Raw genomic sequence first — 8,033 nt, forward strand, 5'->3', positions numbered from 1 at the left:
TACGACACCATTTGGGTAATTGTCGATCGTCTCACCAAGTCCGCACATTTTCTACCTATGAAGGAGAAGGATGGGATGGAAAAATTGGCACGACTATACTTAAAAGAAGTTGTCTCTAGACATGGAGTACCTATCTCCATTATAACCGACCGTGACAGTAGGTTTACGTCAATGTTCTGGAAATCACTACAGGAGGCCCTAGGAACTCGTTTAGATATAAGCACCGCATATCATCCGCAAACTGATGGAAAAAGTGAAAGGATCATACAGACTTTTGAAGACATGCTTAGAGCATGTGTGGTCGATTTCGGAAGCGGATGGGATAAATATCTACCATTAGCAGAATTCTCGTATAACAACAGTTACCATACGAGTATTAAAGCTGCACAATTTGAAGCACTTTATGGAAGAAAGTGTAGATCCCCGATCTGTTGGAATGAAGTAGGAGACCGACAACTAACTGGTCCCGAGATCATACAGGAGACTACAGAAAAGATTGTGCAAATCAAGGAGAGATTAAAGACCGCCCAAAGTCATCAAAAGAGCTATGCCGATGTTCGAAGGAATCCATTGGAATTTCAGGTTGATGACATGGTTATGTTAAAGGTGTCACCGTGGAAAGGTGTGATACGCTTTGGTAAGAGGGGTAAACTGAACCTAAGATACGTAGGACCATTCAAGATCATCGAACGTAATGGACCAGTGGCTTATAGGCTTAAGCTACCACAACAATTTGCTGGAGTACACAATATCTTTCACGTCTCAAACCTAAGGAAATGCCTTGAAAAAGAAGACCTCACTGTTCCTCTTGAAGAAATCCAAATCGACGAGAAACTGCATTTTATAGAAGAACCTGTCGAAATCATGGACCGTGAAGTCAAAAAGCTCAAGCAAAGCAACATACCTATAGTTAAGGTTCGTTGGATTGCTCGAAGAGGTCCTGAGTTCACTTGGGAAAGAGAGGACTAGAAGAAACAGAAGTATCCACATATGTTTACAAACACCGCCCATTGAATAGGTACTACTTCAAATTTCGAGATGAAATTTCTTTAACGGGTAGGTACTGTGATGACCCAGATTTTTCCGACTACTTGATTATACTATTTACATGATTTACTATTTTTGACTTGATAAACAATAAATTTTAATAAGTCTTGAACCTCCGGAAAGAGTTTTATATAAGCATTTGACTACCCTTTTATTCCTACGATTCACGAACGTCATAACTTGTATTAATTATATATATATATACATTTAACTTGAAAATATGATAATTAAATATATCATTAAGTATATTAACAAGGTATTATATATACTTTTTTATACTATTAATTTAAAGAGTTTTCGGACAATATATATATTACTTTTTAAACGACGTAATTAACTTATGTTAAAATGTAATTACATACAATGTATTATGAGTATAAATACATCCTTAAAAGTATTAAATACACTTAATAATATACAAATACAGATAAGGGATAGCTATATTCGTATTTCCGTTCATTTTTCTCAAAAGAATTCTACTCGTATTTATACGGTATTTTTACTGTATTTATACGGTATATATACAGTATTTATACGGTATTTATACGCGTATTATACGCAGCTTCTGGAAGTATTTACTATTGGTATATACCAATAGTAAATCTATAATTACGTATTTATACGGTATTTATACGCGTATTATACGCAGCTTCTAGAAGTATTTATTATTGGTATATACGAATAGAAATCTACAATTATTGATGTATTATGTCATGCATGACCAAATGATTTTTAACTTATCATAGATATTTTTCACTAAAAACCAAATTTATGAGCCTATAAATAAGCACCATTTCTAACTCATTTTTACACATTCATTTTCCAAATTTTACTTCCAATTTTCACACACACTTGAAAGAACTCTCTCAAGTTTTATTCTACTACTTAATTCCAGCAACTTTACATTCTAAACTTGAGGTAAAAACTCTACTTCAACTCTTGTTCAATACATATGTTTATAGCTATCTATATAAAAGTTTATAAACTAGAACATAGTTTAGTTGATTCTAAACTTATTTGAAAAACTAATCTAATCTTTCTAGCTTAACTCTAATAACACTTATTTATATGTATTATGATATTATATTAAGTTAATATAAGAACTTATAACTTGTACATATGAAGAACACCTTGAAGCTTAACATATATCGTTTAATCTCTATTCGGTAAAAAGCGGACGGTTTTGGGTTGGGAATTAAAAACCTGTCTTAGACTTTGAGTTCGAGGCTAAGACTTTGGAAATATGTTAATATATGTAATTAAGACTTCCAGTAATATTTTCATGATTTTAGACAAAGTGAAAGTATTTTATCAAAAATCATATATCGGGTGGATGCCGGGATTCTTTCAAATCTGACCACCGGCACAAAAAGAGGGTAAAACTCTAAAAATTACTACTTGGGCTGAACTTTTCGAATTGGTTTTGAAAAATTAACTTCTTAATGAATTCATAGCAATTTGATTCACTTTAAATGGAGTTGTAATAAATATTTGGCGAGCAAAACAAAATCTGCTAAAATTAACTTTATATGGACGAAATTTATCTTATAAAAACTATATTAACCATATCCTTGCTAACTTTTCCTATATCCTATATATATTTGGACATTTTATCATTAGTATAACAAAATATTATAATCTTGGTTAATTCCGAGATTGTATATATATAATAATCTTGGTATGTTCCATGACAATACGTATACAATATGTTCGGATAAATCGAAAGACAACATGTACACAATACGTCTGGGTTAATTCTAAGACAATACGTGTACCACGGGTCATGATTGAGTCTATAACAATACGTATACAATACGCCGTGGGGTAATTCTAAGATTATATATACATACCGATTATTGGACTGTTGGACTATTGGACTATTGGACTATTGGACTATTGGACTATATTTGGACTACTAACAAAGGACTACTAACAAAGGACAACTAACAAAGGACTACTAACATGAAAATGTTAAAAATTAATATATAAGTATTCTATGAACTTGCTTTATTTTATTAATATGTCGTATTATTATCTGAATCATTATTATTGTTATAGGTTCGTCAATCCAAAGACGACGACCATATTTTTATAAAGTTGAAAACTTATTATTAATATACTTTTACTACCGTGAGTATATAGTCCCATTTTTAAACTCTAAAAATATTTTGGGATGAGAATACATGCATTTTATGTTTTACGCTATGGACACAAGTACTTAAACTATATTCTACGTTGAGTTATACCACCTTGCATATCTTCCCTAATAGCTTGTTAACTAATATTTACATGTTGTAAGAACATGTAAGCGCGAATCCTATTGATAGATCTATTGGGTTTGACAACCCCAACCGGGCTAGTCGCTCTAGTATCGTAAACGGTTGCATAGTACTTTGCATATTACATAAATACTACACACGTGACATAAAAGTCGAATATATTACATGACATAGGTTTACGATACTAGAGCGACTAGCCCGGTTGGGGTTGTCAAACCTGATAGATCTATCAATAGGATTCGCGCTTACATGTTCTTACAACATGTAAATTTTAGTTACCAAGCTATTAGGGAAGATATGCAAGGTGGTACAACTCAACGTAGAATATATTTTAAGTACTTGTGTCCATAGCGTAAAACATAAAATGCATGCATTCTCATCCCAAAATATTTTTAGAGTTTAAAAATGGGACTATATACTCATGGTAGAAAAAGTATATTAATAATAAGTTTTCAACTTATTAAAAATATGGCCGTCGTCCTTGGATTCACGAACCTATAACAATAATAATGATTCAGATAATAATACGACATATGAATAAAATAAAGCAAGTTCATAGAATACTTATATATTAATTTCTAACATTTTCATGTTAGTAGTCCTTTGTTAGTTGTCCTTTGTTAGTAGTCCTTTGTTAGTAGTCTAAATATAGTCCAACAGTCCAATAGTCCAATAGTCCAACAGTCCAATAATCGGTATGTATATATAATATTTGAATTACCGCACAGCGTATTGTATACGTATTGTTATAGACACAATCATGACCCATGGTACGCGTATTGTCTTAAAATTAACCCAGACATATTTTGTACATGGTGTCTTTCGATTTATCTGAACGTATTTTATACGTATTGTCATGGAACGTACCAAGATTATTATATATATACAATCTCGGAATTGACCAAGATTATAATATTTTGTTATACTAATGATAAAATGTCCAAATATATATAGGATATAGGAAAAGTTAGCAAGGATATGCTTTATATAGTTTTTATAAGATGAATTTCGTCCATACAATGTTAATTTTAGCAGCTTTTGTTTTGCTCGCCAAATATTAATTACAACTCCGTTTAAAGTGAACCAAATTGCTATGGATACATTAGGAAGTTAATTTTTCAAAATCAATTCGAAAAGTTCAGCCCAAGTAGTAATTTTTAGAGTTTTACCCTCTTTTTGTGCCGGTGGTCATATTTAGAAGAATCCCGGCATCCACCCGATATATGATTTTTGATAAAATGCTTTCACCTTGTATAAAATCATGAAAAAATTACTGGAAGTCTTATTTACATATATTAACATATTTCCAAAGTCTTAGCATCGAACTCAAAGTCTAAGATAGTTTTTTAATTCTCAACCCAAAACAGCCCGCTTTTTACCGAATGGAGATTAAATGATATATGTTAAGTTTCAAGGTGTTCTTCATATGTACAAGTTATAAGCTCTTATATTAACTTAACATAATATCATAATATATATAAATAATTGTTATTAGAGTTAAGCTAGAAAGATTAGATTTGTTTTTCAAACAAGTTTAGAATCAACTAAACTATGTTCTAGTTTATAAACTTTTATATAGATAGCTATAAACATATGTATTAAATAAGAGTTGAAGTAGAGTTTTTACCTCAAGTTTAGAATATAAAGTTGCTGGAATTAAGTAGTAGAACAAAGCATGAGAGAGTTCTTGCAAGTGTGTGTGAAAATTGTAAGTAAAATTTGAAAAATGAATGTGTAAAAATGAGTTAGAAATGGTGCTTATTTATAGGCTCATAAATTTGATTTTTAGTGAAAAATATCTAAGATAAGTTAAAAATCATTAGGTCATGCATGACATAATACATCAATAATTGTAGATTTCTATTCGTATATACCAATAGTAAATACTTCTAGAAGCTGCGTATAATACGCGTATAAATACCGTATAAATACGTAATTATAGATTTACTATTAGTATATACAAATAGTAAATACTTCCAGAAGCTGCGTATAATACGCATATAAATACCGTATAAATACTGTATAAATACTGTAAAAATACCGTATAAATACCGTATAAATACTGTAAAAATATCGTATAAATACCGTATAAATACTAGTAGAATTCTTGAGAAAAATATACGGAAATACGAATATAGCTATCCCTTATCTGTATTCAATACTTTTAAGGATGTATTTATACTCATAATATATTGTACGTAAATACATTTTAACATAAGTTAATTACGTCGTTTAAAAAATAACATATATATTGTCTGAAAACTCTTTAAATTAGTAGTATGAAAATGTATATATAATACCTTGTTAATATACTTAATAAGATATTTAATTATCATATTTTCAAGTTAAATATATTTATTTATATATATATATATATATATATATATATATACATATATATAATTAATACAAGTTATAACGTTCGTGAATCGTAGGAATAAAAGGGTGATCAAAAGCTTGTGTAAAACTCTTTCCGGAGGTTCGAGACTTATTAAAATTCATTGCTTATCAATTTAGAATTATTAAATCATGTAGATAGTATAATCAAGTAGTCGGAAAAATTCGGGTCGTCACAGTACCTACCCGTTAAAGAAATTTCGTCCCGAAATTTGGCTAAGGAAAGTTTGATAATGAAAACAAGAATATTCTTGTATCAAGAAATATGATGTAACTTGAATTCATAGAAATATAAGCCAATATGTATATCATTCCTTGAAATCCGGAAATCAACTGTGACTACGTCAAAAGTTAAGACGAATCTTTATTTTCCAAAATTCCATCTTTTATGATAGCTTCACTCATACTCTTCACGTAATCGAATTGATCTATCCATATTTATCAATGGTGAGAAGCTCTATAATTATTGAACTCATGCTTATCATAAAACGGAACTCGACTCATTCAAGGTATTCAAAATACTCCATTAATCTATTTCCTTGATAATGATTATATGAACAAATCGAATTCATGATATGAATTCAAGTTACATCATATTTCTTGATACAAGAATATTCTTGTTTTCATTATCAAACTTTCCTTAACCAAATTTCGGGACGAAATTTCTTTAACGGGTAGGTACTGTGACGACCCAGATTTTTTCGACTTCTTGATTATACTATCTACATGATTTAATAATTCTAACTTGATAAGCAATGAATTTTAATAAGTCTCGAACCTCCGGAAAGAGTTTTACACAAGCTTTTGGTCACCCTTTTATTCCTACGATTCACGAACGTTATAACTTGTATTAATTATATATATATGTGTGTGTGTATATATATATATATATATATATATATATATATATATATATATATATATATATATATATATTTAACTTGAAAATATGATAATTAAATATCTCATTAAGTATATTAACAAGGTATTATATATACATTTTTATACTACTAATTTAAAGAGTTTTCAGACAATATATATGTTATTTTTTAAACGACGTAATTAACTTATGTTAAAATGTATTTACATACAATGTATTATGAGTATAAATACATCCTTAAAGTATTAAATACAGATAAGGGATAGCTATATTCGTATTTCCGTTCATTTTTCTCAAGAATTCTACTCGTATTTATATGGTATTTATACGGTATTTTTACAATATTTATACGGTATTTATACAATATTTATACGGTATTTATACGCGTATTATATGAAGCTTCTAGAAGTATTTACTATTGTTATATACCAATAGTAAATCTATAATTACGTATTTATATGGTATTTATACGCATATTATACGCAGCTTCTAGAAGTATTTACTATTGGTATATACGAATAGAAATCTACAATTATTGATGTATTATGTCATGCATGACCTAATGGTTTTTAACTTATCTTAGATATTTTTCACTAAAAACCAAATTTATGAGCCTATAAATAAGCACCATTTCTAACTCATTTTTACACATTCATTTTCCAAATTTTACTTACAATTTTCACATACACTTGCAAGAACTCTCTAATTCTTTGTTCGAATACCAACTGTCGTGACCCGTCCTAATCCATCTGGACAAATACGATAACATCTGGTTTCATTTCGAGGTGCTGACCTATATATGATACGTTTTACAAACATTGCATTCGTTTAAAAGACAACTCATTTCAAAATATAAGTTTTCGATATATCTAACATAAGATTCTCATAATATGAATGATTAATCTGTCATTGACTTATTAAACGTCTTTTTGAACTCGAATGACTTGAATGCAACGTCTTTTGAAATATGCCATGAATGACTCCAAGTAATGTCTTTAAAATGAACAAATGCACAGCGGAAGATTTCTTTCGTACCTGAGAATAAACATGCTTGAAAGTGTCAACCAAAAGGTTGGTAAGTTCATAGGTTTATCGTAAATAATAATTTCAGTAATAGTAATAGACCACAAGATTTCAGTTTCCATAAATACACATACACCGTAGTGTATAAAACCATTCTGCTTATGTTGAGGCTTCAGTAACCAACCTTAACAATAATATAATATATATCATCTTCGCAAAGATGGAAATGTACACCGGTGTCAATAAATAATCCTCGAAGTACTAAACATCCTCCCACTAGCTCTAATGTCTAGTGCAGCCTACAGGATGGGGGTGTTAAGCCCGATAGATCTCTCTTTAGGATTCGCGCTTACATGCTCTTATAACATGTAATTAAATTTCCTAGCACATCAATCCGAAGAATATCA

The sequence above is a fragment of the Rutidosis leptorrhynchoides genome, chromosome 5 (genome assembly GCF_046630445.1).
Source record: "Rutidosis leptorrhynchoides isolate AG116_Rl617_1_P2 chromosome 5, CSIRO_AGI_Rlap_v1, whole genome shotgun sequence".
Taxonomy (NCBI): Eukaryota; Viridiplantae; Streptophyta; class Magnoliopsida; order Asterales; family Asteraceae; genus Rutidosis; species Rutidosis leptorrhynchoides.